The sequence below is a fragment of the Dysidea avara genome, chromosome 9, assembly GCF_963678975.1.
Source record: "Dysidea avara chromosome 9, odDysAvar1.4, whole genome shotgun sequence".
NCBI classification, from domain to species: domain Eukaryota; kingdom Metazoa; phylum Porifera; class Demospongiae; order Dictyoceratida; family Dysideidae; genus Dysidea; species Dysidea avara.
The window spans coordinates 187190-207053 of record NC_089280.1 but is presented as its reverse complement, the minus strand read 5'-3'; the positions used below and the strand labels follow the sequence as shown (position 1 = coordinate 207053).

The following is a 19864-nucleotide window of genomic DNA, read 5'->3' as shown; positions in this document are numbered from 1 at the left end:
ATATTACTGCATTGCGGTTGGCGCGAGCCTCTTAATAATAATCACTCATTTATAAAGGCCATAGCCACTAAAATGCTGCTGACCACCTTATACAGGTTTTCTCTATAACAGCCACCTGTATATAAGGCCAGATATATCTGGTCCCAAGGTGACCATTATAGACAGGTTCCACTGTAATTCATTTTTTGTGCTGAGCAAGTGGTCTGAGAGGCGTCAACAGTGATGCCAGAGTGTGGGTGCTCGTTGACAGTTGGTTGACTAGACCCATGAAGGAGCGCAAGTCGGACCTGGTTGTAGGTGTAGGGTACTTGGTAATTGCTTCTGTGATAGATTGGTCTACTTTGTATCCATGTGATGATAGCTGAAAGCCTGCAAAGGTGACTTGAGCTTTAAAGAACTGGCACTTCTGCATGTTCAGAGCAATGTTGTTCTCCACACACCGCTGCATGAATTGCTCCACATGGTCTGTGACATTGTTATCATATATTACAAAATCATCAACAATGCGTCTGAACCCCGACAACCCACTGAAGGCTTCAGTAATTCTCCGGTTGTAATGCTCAGAAATTGAGGAGATGCCATAGGGGGCTTGTAGGTATTTATATCTACTGAGTGGTGTTATGAATGTGGTCAGTGCTTGGCTGTCTGCATCTAATGGGCATTGATGGTAGCCCTTTAGTGCATCAAGAATAGTGAATATCTTTGCGTCACTGGTGGCAATGTCAGCCACGGCTAGGGCAGGGGTGAGGGATTGGTATTTTTCTCAGATGACGAAGCGGTTGAGATGTACTAGGTCCACACACATGTGAATGTTCTGCGAATGCTTCTTCAGTGTGACCACAATCAGTGCACACCATGTTGTGGCCTCAGTGATTGGAACAATTACGTTCTGTGACTCCAGGAGGTCTAGCTCAGCTTTTAATTTGTTGTGATACGCGAACGGTATTGTGAACGGTATTGTGCAAGGTGTGTGTACACAGAAGGGTTTGGCATTTGCTGCTAGACAGATACGGAACTCTTCTCCCTGCATGATTCTGATCTGATCATACAGAAATGACTACAAGTTAAAATCACCTTTACAGGTGCCTCGACTGGCACAGGGATATAGTCTGGTGGTTCTTTACAGTTGCTGAATAGTGGTAAGTCGCAACTGCTCAGTTTCTAACTGCTCGCAGCACCTTGTAGGAAACATGAGGTCAACTCTCTCTTAATCACGTGATCACATAATGATGTACACACATTAATAGAATTACTTAATGTTACAAGTATGTATGCATGTAAAGCAAGTGTACAGTTTACTGTCCCTAGTAACTATCTCCTGTATGTTGTGTATGCATAATGTTGTAGACTGATCACTATGCCAGTTAGTGCCAATGCCGCACCACTGATTTACTGGCACATCACCTGAGGCCTCTATTTACAACAGAGTTTCAGTAACTGGCTTGATTGCGATCATATGCCAGTTGTGCCTTCACCACCTTGTTATGTCACTTCATTGCTGATTCATCTTCAGAGACATGTCATACCTACAGTATAAACAAATTGATTAATGCCACTAGCTATAGCTAACTTAACTTGTTTTGTTTTGTGCATGCACGGATATCCAGACACGATGTCCACATAGAAAATGAATTAGGAATAGTTGCAAGAATTGTTCGAATTTCTCAATGTCAACACTTAAAAATATTTGCTAATATCAGAGCTAATTAATGCCACCAGACTATGTGAAATTAAGCAAACTGGAATAGCAGGTAAGGAGCCAGCATATTCGAAGGCACTCATTCGAAGATGAGCTGGCCTACACATTTCACAATAATCAGATGATGTGTTTCGATAATCAAAGAAGGCGCTGAATAAACTAGATTTTATTATCCACATAGTCATCTGTACTACAGCAGAGTATATGACTGCTCATATAATTGTTAGCTAGTAATAAGCGCCTGTGCTTATTGATTGCAATTAATGCCTACCATCCTATGCATTACTTGTGTCATGCTTGTCATGCAGCAGCTGTCGCTGAATGATCTGTTGTTTAAATTTAGGTATGGTCATCTTTAACCATGTACTTGGAATAGTATTGTTTATATGTTTCTTGTAAACTAACAGTAGGAGTTATATAGTGTGCAATAATTAGGTTTATTGGTGCATTTTGTTGACTGAAGGCTGATAACATGTAGCTTGTGGGTTGTAACTACAATGGAAAAGATACAAGAATGGTACATATTGCTGTCTACCTGCCTTGTGGTTGTCATATTTCATTCTGGCGATCATGCTTAATAACTGGTCATATTATTTGAGACTGTTTTGTTGTGTTGTGTCATCTCAATTTGGCGATTGTGATTTAGCTGGTCATGTTGTTTGAGATGGTTTTTGTTGTTGTCATTGTTGTTGTGTCATCTCATTCTAGCGATCGTGCTTTAGCTGGACATGTCATTTGAGACTGGTTCCATTGTTTCATGTCATCTCATTCTGGCAATCGTGCTTTAGCTGGTTGTGTTATTTGAGACTGTTTGTTGTCGTTGTGTCAGGTCTCATTCTGGTGATTGTGTAGTAACAGGTCATGTTGTTTTAGATGTTGTTATGGTATTACGTTACAGGATTGTGATTGTTGGATACAGACTATCCTGTCTTGAGTCTACTTGTCATCATAATGTAAGTGCAAAATGTATATACTGTATTCTAATTTATTGTGATTGCCACAGGGGTGTGACAGCTTGATTGTTGAAATAGGAGACTTTTCACTGACTAACTTCTTTGGTCATCTTGGCAGCATGGAGTGATTTTGATTGTTGAAATAGGAGACTTTTTACTGTTGTATGTCTTGGATCATCTTAGCAGCATTGAGTGAGTATGACCTGTTTTTTTTTATATTCTATTTTAATAGTCAATGTTACAGGAGTGTGATAACTTTTGATCATTGAAATGAGAGTCTTTTTACTGTCATACATCTTCAGTCATCTTGCAGCATGGAGTATGAACTGTATTTTTGTATTCTATTTAATAGTGATTGTTACAGGCATGTGGCAACTTGATTGTTGGAATTGAAGACATTTGACTGAACAACAAGGTAATGAGTATGTTCAATGTAATACTTGTATTGTACATCTTCATCCTTCACCTGGCTTGCTAGCTAGAATTATTTTCCACCCGCTTAACTGGCTACTCTACTGTTAGTCTGTAGTAAACAAGAAGATGCATTGCTGCATATTCAACAGTGTGTAACTATCTTCGGTATATTGTGCATGGCTGTATGCATAATATTATAGACTGTGGTCACTGCCAGCTAGTGCCAATGCCACACTGCTGATATACTGGCACATTACCAGTGGCCTCTAGTTACAACAGAGTCTATTGTGCCAAATTGGCTTGATTTGGATCATTTGCTAATTGTGCCTTCGCCACATCCCTTGTTGTGCATAGCCTCACTTCACTGCTGAGTCATCTTCAGAGACACGTCACACTTACAATATAAACTTTCAATACTTAACTTGAGTTTTGTGTAAGTTGTGTTTTAGTATTGTGGTTTTCTGATGTAAGTTAAACTCACTGCCAGTGTATGTATGCATATGTATCATTTCCACCGGCACATACACTGCTCTAAGTGCTGGCTATGGCACTGTTTATACTTTCCCAATGGGTAAGATGCAATGTTGGTATATGTACTTGGTTGTATGTGACCTGATCCTAGTTATATAACCAAGTACTAAGAATAAAAATTAAGAAATATGGTGAAAATTATGTCATAAATAAATAAATAATTAATGTTCTCGAAAACTATGAGGCCTAGAGACATGAACTAACTGGGGATAGATCCACCTGTGAACGAAAACAAATGTATAATCATTGTGCTTGTTTGTGCTCATGACTTATAACATACGTGTAATTCTATGTAGTGCCCAGTACCACACCCGTGCTTTAATTTCAGATTGTGCAAAGGAGAAGATTAGCAAACAGGCACGAGTGATTTCAGGAGAGCCAGAGGCCACCTTACACGTAAACAACAACATTACAAGTATGTTTAAATGTTTCTAAGCTGTTTTCAGGTGACACAGTGAGTTCCAAGTAAGTTCCAAGTTGCCATCCCAAGTGCCAGTGGACATGCTCTGTGTGATGAACGAGATTAAGAATGTGTTTTTATGTTAACATGATTGTTTGTTATGTATTTGTATTATTTTGTATACTTCTGTTCATCCTTTACCTAGCTTGCTAGCTGAATTATTCCCATCTCTAGTGTTTGGTGCCAACAGTACATTGCTGCATACAATTCTATGGTCTAAACTTCATCTTCTGCATGTTGTACAGTATTGTGTTACACATCATTGTGCCATTGCCACACCATTAATGTACCAGCACTCAGCTACCAGTAGTTTTGCATTGGGCCTGGCAAGCCATTGTGTGGAGAATGTCAGCACAGTTTTCAGCTGATGAGTTTGTGCGTGAAATTGCATAGCTCTCAATCTGAAGTCTTTCAGTGCCAGGAGTGAGATTGCCTTGTCACAGAAGCACAGTACTTATTACAACCAGACACTTTCTTGGATGCATGCGCTTTGTCATTTTCACTATTATGTTCTGCTGTACTGGCCATTCATGAGAGCAGAAAGCTACAGTTAACATAGCTCCCTGCTGTCTCCACTGAGCTGCGTTTAGTGGAAAGCCATATTGACATGATCATGTCCTCATTTATCTTCACTGGTTGTTGTGCAAGAAGTATTCTGTGGAGTGTTGTCCAAAGTGGTGGTGTCATGTACCTGCCCAGGTTGTAGAAAAACACCACTAGGTGAAGATATTGTGGGATTTCAATATCTATTGTGACAAATTTATCAGTGCACGTTGGCCTGACCTCACTATTGTAGAGAAAACTAAACATCTGGTCACACTGGTTGATGTTGCAATACCTGCTGACAAAAGAATTCTTGAGAAGGAACAAGAAAAAATTACAAAGTATCAGGACTTAAGGATAGAATTGGAACACCTGTGGAGCAAGAAGACAAGAATAATTCCTGTTGTCATTGGAGCACTTGGTGCAATGTTTTCATGACTTTATTAAACAGCTTGACTTACACAGTGTAAATCAATATGTGTTGCAGAAAACAGCTATTCTTGGAACTGTTACAATTTTGAGGAGGGTTCTTCAGCTCTCAAGTACTGGTAGCAACTTGAGCTGATCATGCCTTAAATACTCCAGTTATATTTCATAATTTTGTTTTATAGTTGTATGTAACTGTGTTTTGATATAATAATAATGTTTTAATCCATGCAAGAACACTTTGACTGTAATACAGGTGCACCCATGTATGTAAAAGTAACTGGCAACCAAAACAGCTGATATCTGAAATGGCCAAGAATGAATGTTGATATACAACTAATTGCAATTAAAGTTTGACATTGAATCTTTGTCATGTTTGCAGGAAATTTTATCAGTGAGCACCTGACTAACCAAGAACACAATGTAAAGCTGCTGAAATTTAAGCTGAGCTGTAAAGCTGAAATTTGTTTGAGCAACAAGAACTTGTAGTAATTAGTTGTATTCAGTGTTTAATTTGTCTACAGCTTGCTTGATAAGGATTCCTACCACTGTAGCATACATGTACAGATTATGCTACACCCAAATTTAAACCTCTGAAATCACTACATATCCTTTAGACTATGGTATAGCTCATTTACAGGTTTACTAAATCACTTAGTCACCTACACATGTTCAATTAGTAACCCGCCTGCCCTCAAGCAATTTTGTACATGATAAAATAATTATAACATGAAAGGCACACTGCAGTACTTGATAACACTGTAATAGTCTTCTCTGTGTTCCACAAATAATTCTGGACAAATAGTAGACTAAACTTGCGTATATACTGTAGCTCTAGCCATTACTTTGGTTGCTGGTCGAATAATTATTTTTGTGGGTGCTGTAAGAACTTCAGGAAGAAACCATTCTGTTGTTCTGTATTGCTCTTTCATGCCACACTCATGCTCTGGCTATAAAGGTACGTACTTTGAACCATAGTCTAAATAAGTTAGACACCGTGGCTAATGGGAAATAAGTGATTCAGTAACCCCTCTGGCCCTTAGTAGTGCCCTCGCCTACAGCCTTGGGCCATCGGGGTTATTAAATCACTTAGTTCCCTTGGTCTTGATGTCTAACTACTATTTAGAAATGGGCTTCATATGGACATGAATGTATGCCAAGAATAACTTACTAAAAGAACTCGCTTCTTGGCCCATAGAAAAACAATGGGTCATGATGAAATTTACTGCAAACTCAATTAATTCTAATGCAATAGCACCTAATTCTACTGCAAGTGTGTCAATTTCAATTGCTAAGGTGATAAATTCTATTGCAAATGGGACAAATTTAATGTAATTGGGATGAAGTCATTTACATAGATGATGAATTCAAAAGCAAAAACCTGTCACTCTACTTGTCATGAATGGTAATTGGCCGCCTGTTTTGTTCTATACACTCACTATTAAAAATTACCAACCAATTAGTGTTAAGTGATTACCATAGGATGCAGCAAGAGTAAATGTAGAACACAGCTGAATGATTAATGTTCAACTTTGTTAATTGCAATTATTTGAATGTCTCACAACTATCAATTATGCTTGTAATGTTTGGTCATTTAGATTTGGGAATTGCCTGTGATAAAATATCATCCAAACACCTGCCTTGATTTCCTCTCACAATGACATAACAGTACTAGAAAAAAGTGCCTTCAGATTGACCCAAAATGTTATTGTCAAGTTGCTACAAAATTTATTCAGTGTAATTTTCTACTGCCAGCCTAACTGATGTGTTCAGTCAAGCATAGCAAAAAAGTGGCTACAACTATGGCACTGCTTCTTTCACAGAAACGCTTCAACTTAAGTTAAGAAGAAACCTTTGGCATATTGATAGCCATACAATACAAGTGCTATGGTAGTAAAGTCTTACTATTATCCTTCCTTACCATATGGTGGCAAACACGGTATGGCTTCCATCTCCTGGCATACACGTATGTTGTTGCACGAATGCAAGTGTTCTTGAAGTTCAGCTGGTGGAGCTGTCCTGTGTTGTAGCCGATGTAGCCACCAGCAAATGGACTGCTTGCAAAGTGGTACATATGTACGAAATAGACTACTGTTAATTAGGACACTGCAACCTTGCATGTACAGGTAAATAAATTAGTCTGGCATAGACCCTTATCTAGATCAACAGTAGGTGCTGCTGGAAAGCAAGTGGACAGTCCTTGTGCTTCTATGAATATAACTGCATTATTAGATTCATTGTCACTGCAGATCATGACTTCACTCATGTATATGATTAAAACTAGAATTGTGATACATACATATGAGGATATTAGTGGTCATGAATTTCAAAAAGTTCACAAACATTATATAAATAAAATTAGGAATTTTAAACTAGAGTAGGAACAATGTATGATAAAAAGTACTGAAACAATCTACAGTAGATTGGAATAGAGGTAAATCCTTAAGGTACGCATGAGAATGTGTGATTGTAGAGTGTATTGGTGAAGGCTTTAGTTTTACTTAAATACAGAACATAATTGGTGACAAGGATGGCCCATGACAGTCTACAGCATTTTGACTCAACAAAGAAATCAATTAAGGACTTTAGTGAGAAATTGAGTTTTACTGCATGGCAAACAATATTTGTGATGATGCTGCATGGCAGAAGAAAGCACACGGCTGGGACAGACTATGTACACAAAGTTACAAATGCATTTATTCTACAATGCAATGTACGTAATGTCCAACTATATACTGTAAAACAATAAGAAAAGTGAATACCTATTGAAGATTCTATAATATAGTGCACAGTATATTTGCTTCTTGTTGTTTTACAGTTTTGAACATTACGCACTACTCTGATCCAGCTTGTTTCAGTACATTTTATTGTGGTACTACACTGTCCCTACTCTAGTTCAAAATTGCTAACGTTTACTTATACTTGTTTATACTTACTGCAAGTGCTTCATTATGTTTTTTCAGTTGAGTTAATAAAGAGCTTCCATATTCCATTGTACTCTGTGATGATTTGGTATTTTTTTCTTCTACACTTACTGTACTTTCTGCTGACTGTTAAAGAAATATATGCAGTCAGTATTACCTACAATGATAAGTACCAAATGCACCTATTCTACAATATAAGTAAATATATGCGTGCTGCATGAATAATTTACGCATGCTTTAATTGCTTTCCTATGCACTAAAATTTAGATTACATCGATAAAACAGCATTCACTGTCATCATTTCTTGGATGGAATGACTTTCTTTGTCAACATGGAGGAGTACAGGGACTGTACTATACCTTGATTGATTTGCCAGTTCATGGTGCATAGATTGAGCCAAGTCCCATCTTCGTAGCTTGTTTCAAACATAAGTTATGATTGATTGTCTAAGCACCTGTAATTTATTTCCCGTATTGTTGCTGTACAAATCAAGTTTATCACTGTTCCAATTGTCAAGCACTATAACTCCCAAGACCATTCATCATAAAAGGCTGAAACTTTGGCTGTCTACTCTTTTGTTACTATAGATTACAGAGATACAATAAAATTGAATTTGAAGAATGTGCAAAAACAGCCAGCTTTTGCTCAGCCGGTCACAAATAATTATAGTAGTACTGTATAGTATGGATAAAATCAAGATACTGCCAAAATGTTGGTGCTAAAAACCATCACAAAAATATTCAATGCAACAAAAAGTATGAGCCGTACACTAGGACACCTACTGTACTTTACTGTACTGTGCTTTATTTTTACTCTGCTGTACTTATAATGAGTAGCATAATGAAAACAAATCATGTCGTAACCACATGTGTTAAAATATCATGTAGGCAATAGGCTCACTCTAGAAAATAGTCACTCTAATACAACAGCCTTGTACCATTTCTCACATGTAACTATAACAATAAACTAGTATTTAAAACTGATGAAGTATGGATCTAAATAATAAAACATAGTGAAGTAAAAGATAGTGTGAATAATAGACAGCATATAGCTAGCTTGGTGTAGTAAATATCCCTACTGTGGCAGTGCATGAACAAAGCAATTCTGATGGCATGCCAATGTAGGGATTTTTCCACATAGCTATGTTGTAATACCACCACTCATATTATCTTTTGTTCCACTACTTTCTATTGCTTACCTCACTCTTAAATTTAAAAATTTTAAATATACTATTTTAGACCCCACAGCCTTAACAATGGAAAACACATAATAAAATAATGTTACTGGTAAAATTCATTAATATAACTGAAAAGTAATTTTGAAGAAGTTTAAATTTATGTATATTTTGTTGGTGTAGTTTATAACCTAACGTTATACTCTTAAGCAGGAAACATATACTCTTAAGCAGGAAACATAAAACTTACACTGAGATACACATGAGTGTTCCTACAGTTAAAAGTTTGCTACATGCAGTAAACATGTATATACCTGATCAATCAAATGTATCTTTATTTTATTACATGAGCTTTTGATTTCCTCTCCTTTCTCTTTGGCATTACTGACTTGCTGCTGGACCTCACTGCTTTTAAAAACATATTCAAGTTCTTCATTCTTCTTATGAAAGTCAGAGTTTCTTTGTATTGCTTTGTCAAGCTGATCTTTCAATATTATTTCATCTTCTTTGCAATGTTTTAATTCTGTAAACAACCGTTCTGCTTTAGAAGTAACCTGGAATACATATAGAATGCAAGTACTGTGTTATCATTTTCAATACTAACATGTTTTAATATCAATGCTGTATCAGGAGGCGAAGTGGAGGCTTCTTCCGTATCATTAGGAGCATTCTACACAGATCAAGAGTGCCATATCATTCCATAATATACAAACAAGTTGATAATGCATTACGTTCAAAATACCATTAACCATTGATTCACTGCCAAACATACAAACCAGAGCTTGAACGATTAAATATTAGAGAAAGTAACTACACCTACTACTAGTAACTACACATACTACTAGTAACTACACCTACTACTTTTACAAAGACACTAATTCTCATAAGTTTGTATCATAATTCAAGACCAATTGCAAAATGGTAACAAGGAATATAGAATTCTAGGAAAACAGGAACCTGATAAGTATATAGAAAAAATGAAACAGGGATCTATGCAATAAAAGTAGTGAAACAAGAGATGAATGATGGTGTTACAGCATGGTTCAGTGGGAAGTCCCTACTTGGCATTGAGCATGTGCCAAAGTAGGGACTTTCCCACTGAACTATGCTGTAACACCATCATTCATCTCTTGTTTCACTACTTTTTATTGCATAGATCCTTATTTCATTTTTTAAATTAACACTTTTTTTAAAATACTAGTTTTTTTGTTGTGGCACAGCTAGCTACAGTGTAGCTTGGGTATGGGAAAGGCAGTTACCATCACTTATAAACACCTTGCCCATTTGCTAAATGAGAAATGGAGTTCCCCATATTCTGTGGTGATGGGCAGGCTTTGCTGTAGTTTGGGGTTCTCCTTGCCACATTCTTCAGTAATGTGTATCAGGGGATCGCGTTCTAGATCCAAGTGCCCCTGTGTGCCTCCAGCCGTTGGCCTTGCTGTTGCTGAGAGGTACCTGTCTCCTTTAGAACTATAATGTAATATTATACTAATTTTATATTGTGCTTGCTTCTTTTTTCTTATAAAAATAACTAGCTATGTCTACCAGAACAATGTAACTTGTAATTATCATACATGACTGTTGTATTAAAGTGATTGTTGTATTAGAGTAGATCTTGAGTCAGCCAAGGGATGTACAGCTAGCTAGCTAGACCTGAGGTGATCTTGTTTATTGTTAACTGCTACATTGTTAAGAGGTTGGATCTCAGTACTCTTTTGCTATTAGTCCACCTATAGATCTTTATTTGGTGGGCATGGTTGCAAACCTATCACGAACAGGATCCCAATCGTAAAGTTGCAAATATCTAGCAAGTGTACTTCTTATAGTAGCGCTGGGAATGAAGTGCTTCTGAAATCCAGTTTTGAAATAATTCTGCAACATCTAAATATGTTGCTGAAAGAAAGCATTGATACGGACAATTAATGCCTTGATATGGTTTTGTTGGATGAAGAAGAAGACAAGCAGCCTGATTGAAGATAAAAGAAAAGACAAGGCACAGAGGACCTACACTCATCGGAACCCCAAAAGGTACATCCCACTGGTGAGTTTGTTATTGTGGCATAAAATGGCGACCATGTGCTGTTTTGTTTGGCCTCTAGCCTTGCGACTGTGGTCAGTAAGGCAGTTGGTGAGACTAAAATTTGAGTTTTGGCAGTTTAAAAGAAATTCTATATCCGGCCACCTGTAAATGTTTTGTTATATTTAATGCTGCAGTATGTATTATATGGACTAGTACTATTCTGCAAAGTTGATTTTCATTGCATAAAATGTCTCTAGGATGATTTTTGAAAGCAGAATTTTGGGTGGCAGAAAGTTTCACCGCAATCCCTATTTAAATGGACTACTGTACCATTTGATATAAAGGTAGTCATGTCAATATACTGATTGGATTTTACAGCACAGTGTTTCAATACTTTTCTGCAGCATTAATAGAGCAGTTTCACATGCATTTACAACTAGTACAATCACTGCTACAATCACTACAACCTCTTTCAATAGTTTTAAAACAAACTGTGCAATTAATTCCCTGGACATATTGTGTGGATTGATGATGTGGAAGGCCAATCACAAAAACAAGTAGCCGTCAATTGCAACTTCAGTGTACAAGATCTTCTTTGTGCAAATGAAGCTACACTACCTGAAGAGAGTACTGAACTTGTGCCAGCACAATCACGACTTACTGTGTAATCTACATACATATAAACCCATTGCTGATGTAGTGTATTCTAGCACTAACTCTGATCCCAATGGTCTATACAGATTATTGTTCCAGATAAAAATAGTATGAGTTAAGGCACAATGTGATTTTGCTGATGGAATTTGTGGAAATCAAACCAGCGTTGAAACCGGGTCACTACTGCTGACCCGGATGACCCACTGACCCGGATTTGACCCAGATTAATTAAAGCCGAGGCGTGCGATAATAGCTATGTTTCGGCTAGTCTCGAGCGATCGATTCGTGTTGAGTAAACAGGGGTGGATCCAGACTTTTAGAATTGCAACTTCAGCCTAGCTGGGTTGAAGACCAAAATAATAATTTAAAAAAAAAGGTCATCACCTACTGACAATAGCTACCCCTCACCATAGATACCCTCAGTTTCGTGCTACATACTGCACTTACTAATAAATGGGCATGGCTGAGTGTATGTTTGTAACCCGATAAGTGGGCGTGGCTCACAAAAGAGCTACGTGATAGCGTTTAGAAGTTTCCACATCGTCAAACAAACAATTTCGTTTTTCACGTGATCCAATCCGGGTCAGACCCGGATAATTTGTAAACCGGGTCAGACCCAGATGACCCGGAGAAAATGTGACCTGGTTGACCCAACCCGGTTTCAATGCTGAGTCAAACTCTATGCACAATCCCTTTGATCAATTGGGGAACACAACCACAAGTGTTCAAGGAAGGAACAGTCATTGGACAACTGGAAGAGGCTAGTCTAGTAGAAAATGGTGATTCATTGTGGAACAGCCTATTGGAAGAACCACCCAAGCGTGTCGAAGAGCAGTCAGTTAGAATGTGTCAAGTTCATGATCGCTTGAATCAATTGGAGAAAGAATTCAAGATCAATGATCAATGTTCCGATGCTGAATGAAGGCAGTTACTGGACAGTTTATTTGAGCATGGGCAAGTTTTTGCTTTCTGTGATGAAGAGCTAGGAGAAACTGATGTGGTAGAACATTCAGTAGACACTGCAGATGCAAATCCTGTAAGAGTAGCTCCAAGAAGATCACCATACAGGGGCAGATCTAGGATTTATAAAAGGGAGGGGCTAACTCAAGGTACTAATCTCTTGGGTAGATGTGTGCAAAGCACACTGGGGGTCTGGGGGCATACCCCCCAGGAAAATTTTGAAAAATAAATGCTAAAATACTGCAATTTGGAGACATTTCCAAATAAAGTTCATAATATTTTCTGCCTGTAGATATTTTATATACTGCCTTTAGATTATAGGTATGGCTCTCTGAAGCATTTTGCTAATGGAAAAGTTTGAGTAGGTACAGACAACCAAGTACATGATGCACCCCTCTCACAATTGCACAATACTGAATATGTGCATGTTAGAATAAGAATGTTGAAAGTGGAAAATTTTGAAATTTGAACAATACAAGATAGAATCTGAGAGCATTTTCAATGGTAATTGTGTACCTGAATTAAGTATTGCCATAGATATTAACTACACAAGTAGATGAATGAAGCCCTTTAAACAGACCAATGCACTTCATTGTATGTATAGACGCAGGCAGATTTGGAAAAATTCCATAACAGAACCAACTACATGTTTCCAGTGAATGTTCTATTAGAGTAGTTAGTTGACTGCTCTATTAGAGTATCTCGATCTTGGACATCTCCAATGCTGATCCAGATCCTTGTTGCATAAACTTTAGCATAAATTCACTGATAATACCTTGGAAAGATGTTTATAAGGTGGTTTTATGAGTATTTGTATTATTAGTGATCATATAATTATGCTAAGACAAAATTTCATTATAATACTCAGCATATTGATCAAGTAAAGCCTAAATATGAAGGGGGGGCTTCAGCCCCCAAAGCCCCCCCTGGATCCGCCCCTGCCATATGCCTTGAGAAAGCAAATAGAGGAAGAACTAGATAAATTGTTGCAAATCAATTGTGTAGAATCAGCAAACAGTCCTTACATTTCATTAATAGTACTAGTTAAAAAGAAGGAAGGCACTCCTTGACTTTGCATTGACTATCAAAGTGTCAATAAGGATACAGTTACAGATCACTATCCATTATCTCGTGCGGATGAGTTGACAGGTGCTATTGGGAACCAGAAGGCAAAGTATTTTTCAACCTTTAATCTAATGCGTGGGTACCACCAGGCAGAGACAATTCTAGAAAATTTGCTGACTGGTTTCCAACAAAAGCCCATATAGCTAATAGGGGAAGGGTCCATTCAGAGACAATTTAATTACAGCTATTTTACCTAAATATGAATAAAACCACCCTAATAAGTAGTTTCACAGTTAAATATTACCACTCTAAGTTTATACAGAAGGATTTGATGCATTATGGAATAGTTGCAGAAGTCACAATAGCTTCATCCGTGACTATCTCAGCAAAAGCCTGACTTGTTCGCACAAGCTTGTGTATTGAGAAAATCGAAATTTAAAAATAATTCGTAAAATTACGCATGCTACAAAAAAACTACGCAAGTTTTTATCGGGCCAGTACTCGAAGAAGGAAGACTCTTCCTTCTTCGAGTAAGGTGGTATTAAAACTATATACCATCTTATTCGCCTGTTCATGGAGAGTTCGAAAATCTTTGTTTCGTGTCACTAGCTCCAACTGTATGCGTGTCACGTTTGTTTGTTTAATTGTGTTAAACGTAAACAAGATTATCATTGTTTCTTCTACCAAACCGCCTTCATATACATATGCACAAGTATCTATAGGGCTAATATTGCACCTTGGCTGATGTGCTGATCCACGGTGAACGTTTTAAGCCAAATTGCAACATTGTACACTAATCCAAACGGAAGTTACGGCTGCAAATGTAAGTTTTTTTTTTTTTGTTTTTTTTTTACAAATACGCGCTTATAATCTAATACTAAATAAAAAAACACACAAATATGCTATACAAAATTCTAACTAGCTTAACTACCAAACTAAGTACTTTAACTACAAAACTAGCTACCTTAACTACAAAACAACCTTAATTAATAACTTAGTTCAACAAGTCTATGCCATCTTCTGGGCATAAGCCATAATGCCTCAGGATCATTTTGGCATTATATCGCCAGAGAGTGACTGACAAGCGCTTCCTTGCAAACTGTCTGGGAATACCACTTTTAACAGTGGTACGGTTGGCAATCGTGGATAAGGTTGATAAAGCAAAGGGTGTCCAAACACCAAACGACTCGCAAACCAGGGGAAAAAATTCACCACCATGGTTGTTAACAGTTTCCAAATAATGGTCATCCTTAGCCTCCTCACCGGCAGCAGCAGCTACCCCAGCCTTAGATGCAGCAGCGGAAATAAAGGAAGGCTGAGTTGTGCACCTGCGAATGTAAGCGCCTGTAGTTTACTTTCAGTATAGTCGCTGTACAAATCGATTACCTTGCTCTTCCTACGGCTGTCTATCATTATAATTCCAAAACTACACACCATAGAAGGCTGAAACTTTGGTGGTCCATTCCTTGGACACTGCTGATATTGCTGAGTAAATAAATAATTTTTTTTAATTGTGCAAACTAGTCGGGTTTTTGCTGAGATGGTCTATTATTTTTAGAGGCATTTAAAACATTCAAGATTTTGTGCTGCAGAGATGTGATTTACATTTTCATTACTATAAAGTACTATCTTTTTAGCAAAACACCTCATTTTAGACTTGAAATGGGGATGCCGATGCACTTTTACGAGCACCCATAGCCATGCTGAATGAACAGTCACTTGATTGAGAGTGCTGATAGTTTCATTTAGTCCTGAAGAACTTTAATTCAACAAATTCGTCACCAGCATCAAAGTATCAGGAGATAGTTGATATCAATAATTATTTAGAAAAAAGAAGCCCAGAAAGTGGCACAGAATTTTAACTGTAGCAAAGCCCCTCATCCAAAGACTCCTGTTATTTACTCACAGTTCTCTTTCAGGAATTAAAGTTTATTTGTGAAAGTGCTAGGAAAAATATTCAGCAGGTTCAATTATCTCAGAAAAAAACAGTATGACAAGTTTACTCATCTGGTAACAATTCATGTGGTAATACTGTATTAATTAATAAGCAACCCAAGTTCAAGCTAGATATATCCTACATAGACCATATCGAGTGTATGAAGTAACTGATACCACTGTTAAGGCTAAACCAGTGACTGAACCGGATAGTGAAGCAAGATGTGTCTCCCTACAGAAGGTTTCCAGATGTAAAGAAAGTATTCCAACTGATCAAATGTGGCTAGGACATAGTAAAACTAAATTGAGAAAATGAAGAACTGTCAGAAAAAGGGGAGGAAGATGAGAAGAATGTTCTAGAACTTACCAGACTGCATACTAATTGAACAATAAACAATGACATAAAGTAGTGCTATAAAAACAGCTGTAATTTTATGTACAATTGCTCAGTATATTTTTTAATGTCAAAGAAGTTACCGTAATTCGCTTTATTTTCGTGAAAAAAAATTTTTTTGTGATAAAAATTTCATGTAAAAATATTTTCGTATGATTTACATGAATAACTACTCTATTAGAGTAGTTTGATCTTGTATAAAAAATTTTCTGCAAGAAAATTTCGTACTAATTTTGCATACAAAAATCATTTACAATGAAAAAAAAAGCAAATTACAGTAATCTGCTCTAAAAGTGTGTATAAATTAGAAAGGTATTACAAGCAATTAATTTTAGAGTTGTAATTTAACCTGAAAAGTTGTCATGTGGATCATGACAAGGAGGGGCAGGATGAAGAAAATGATAACATTAAAGCTTGTTGACAGAAATTGAGTCATCAACATGTGTAGCTGGAATCTTACAAGGGACCTGTAATCTACAAAAGTGATGTCATGTGACAGGTCAACAGATAGACCTTTTAAAAAGAATTCAGGCAGTTTAATATTCAGAGGTAAGAATGAAGTTTGAATATTATTTTGAGTAAAAGGCTTTTTTTGTCTGTTGCAAAATAGAGATTAGAGAAGGATAGCATTCAGTACAGCTACAGCATTCAGTACACCAACAGGCTGAACATACAGCAGCTAGCAGAAGATTGGACTAAATTGATTGTCACTGCCAAATTACTGATATTTTATTGTCAATACACATCAATATTATTAACCCATTGGCGGCGGTAGCCGCCATATGGCGGTATCGCATTATAAATCATGCAGGAAATAAAATCTAGCTTTGCTATCAACTGTTTAGTGCATGTAACAGTGAGATGTGCTAGTGCTAAAGTGGACACGCCCATAGGGGGTCTTGTTTCTGGAATAACCGGATTTTTCCAGGACTAGTGCTCATTTGTTATGTAATGGTGTAAAGTGTAATCTTACATGAAAGGTGAATTAAATTGTTCTTTGAGTTGAAAACAAGTAGTTACTAACAAAGAAACTGTTATACATCGATGGAGACAGGTAAAGTCAACTGTAATGGTGTAAAGTGTAACCTTTCATAAAGGTGTTCTTTGAGTTGAAAACATGTAGTTACTAACAAAGAAAGTGTTATACATTGATGGAGACAGCTGCTTTATCCAGACATGGTATGGTGGTCACAAGTGCAGATACACATGCACAACAGCAAAAATGAGACAAATCACGAAGAAACCAGCTGTGGAATGGATCACACTGTAAGTAAACTGTATAGAATAGTTCTTTGGAGAGAGTAAGGTACCTTTGTAGATGGTTAGTTGGGATTCTGTTGTTTGTTTGGGCTGGTTTTTACCAATGTTTAGACTTTGCCGAATGATAATTTCGTGGTTTTCTGGCTCAGAGCGATTTTCTTTGGTACTCAAACCGCTGTGATTTTTGGTGATCAGGATATCAGTAAGTGTTTAACTAATCTATTTCTAGTTGTAGAATGAACCAATAGGATTAGTTTGGCTAGTTTTAGCGATTTACAATATCACGCACATGATCAATTGTGCTGTCTTAGTGGAGTCGTGTTTAAAAAGCTTCGTGATCAGACGATTAGTAAGTGTTTATACAATCTATTCCTAGCCGTAGAATGAACTCGTAGGATTAGTTTGGCTGGTTTTAACGATTTACAGTGTGTTGTTTATGTAGCATTCCTTAAATAAATTCTCCATGTAACTGTACTGTATTTTCCCAAGTGTGCTGTATTTGCACAATTAAGTGCATAACTGTACTGTATGACTCATACAGTACAGTTATACAGCTGATTAATACTGTATGTACAATACGATACGTAGCATCGCTTTGATCCTGCCAGGCAAAGTACAATATATGGTAATGGTACATATGATGTAATTTGGTGATTTGGCTAGTAGTCGCCAGGAATTCAGCTGGCAATGGGTTAATTAATTATGCATTGAACAGGTCTTCAGAACAGTCAACAATACTAATCATCCAACTAATACTATCACTTTTGTTGCAGCAAAGAGGATTATACCAAGGGCGGTGGAGCAGGCCAAAGAGTGAGGGGGCCAGGGCCAGCTGTAAGTTGAAGACCAAAAAAAAAAAGGTCACAGCCTGCTCACAATAGCTGCTCTCCACCAATTATATCTCCTTATTTATAACTACACATACGTAGCTAAGTAACTTGCTACACTACTTCTCTGAATACTGTGACTGCTCTATTAGAGTATCCAGATCCTGACTGTTCTATTAGAGTATCTCGATCTTTTCTTGCAAACAGTGTCCCATAAAAGTGGGGGGCCATGGCCCCCCGCCCCCTCATCTCCACCGCCAATGGATTATACCTAACTTTTTGAATTTACAATAATTTTAATGCCCATTGTTTAGAAAGTTAATAGTTTCATGATAGTTTAATGATTTGCACATTATTAGTACAGTTGTAAGCCTTTTTTAGTAGTAAGCCTTCAAAGACTATGGACAAATGTCAAGGACTTTGAAGAAGCAAAGAGTTGACAAGTAGAATCATCAGTAGTGAGCTATAGCTAGGCTAAAGTCCATGTAAGGATTTCTGGCTGTAGATAGGTATAGATTTATCTATCCTACATAGGCATTGATATCTAACTAGCTGCATAACTATTGGTGTATACATTAAGCTACTGTGGCATGCTTTAACTCAAATGAAGAGAAGTTTTAAACAGTAAAGTCCAATTGTATTTTACATAGTGCTTTTAAGTTTCCTACAAGCGTATGGAAAGCATTGATCTTTTAACCAAACATGGTTTAATGAGTGCGAATAGGTTGCATATACTACCACATTTAGACAGAATGCATATACTGTAAGTATTGTGCCCTTCTTAGATTCTGTAAAGCTAGTCAAGACACCAATATTATGTGTTTCTGCATTGCAGAAGTTCAAGAAGTGCTCAGTAGATCAAAAACTAATTTGTGTAGTAGTTTTAAACATCGAGTTTTATTAAATTTCAAGCATATAAAATGAAAACCTTGCCAGCATCTGGGGGCTGTGCCCCCAGACCCCATGCATATAAGTTCTTCTACCACTAGAAACCCCACTTTAGATCTACCCTTGCCATATATAGCCATATTGATATGTATTGCAGATCCCTAATTTGTAATGTAGAGTTTACTTTTGTAAAACTCTATTAGAGCACAGACGTTTGGTGGATTTCTATACATAGAATGATCTATAATAATCTAGATTTTCCATTGGTAGATCTCTAAAATTATAAACTTTCACTATTGAGTAGCTTTTAGCTACAATTTTCACTTATAAAGCAGAAATTAAGTGAAGTGAACAGCCATGATAGCAGTGTTGTGGTTCATTTGTATGGAGATCTCTAGTTTGAATTCTGGTAAGTTTTTTTGTCATTTAATATGCACCTTTTTTACTGTTCTATTAGAATATCATGCTAACTTGGATTCTGGTAAGTTTTTGGCATTTATTGTGCATCCTTTTCAACTGTTCTATTAAAATATTGCAACCCCATGATTTTTAGTTGTTTGGCTTTACTTTGTTACTGTATAGCTTTTCTTTGAAATCCTAAAAGTATTGTTAATGTATGTGCACATCAATTTTTAAGTTATTTCCAGAAGCAGTTTACCCTGTAGGTGTGACAAGTTGGACTTTTTCAATGCAAATATTTGTCCATAGCTCCATGAATATTTGCTGGATTTGCAAAC

At 37.0% G+C, this 19864-nt stretch overlaps 1 long non-coding RNA gene across 3 annotated transcripts; it reads left to right on the top strand.

Moving 5' to 3' along the window:
• Nucleotides 1–180: 180 nt before the first annotated feature.
• On the top strand, nt 181–5291 carry LOC136265771 (uncharacterized). 3 transcript variants are annotated; one of them, XR_010705723.1, is made up of 4 exons: nt 181–2443; nt 2598–2652; nt 2703–2844; nt 2897–5291. It is a non-coding gene; the product is annotated as an uncharacterized lncRNA (long non-coding RNA). The 3 variants fall into 3 exon arrangements; XR_010705722.1 differs by lacking the exon at nt 181–2443 and having other exon boundaries at nt 2453–2652; nt 2897–2971; nt 3017–5291; XR_010705721.1 differs by lacking the exon at nt 181–2443 and having other exon boundaries at nt 2453–2652.
• The last annotated feature ends 14573 nt before the right edge of the window (nt 5292–19864 follow it).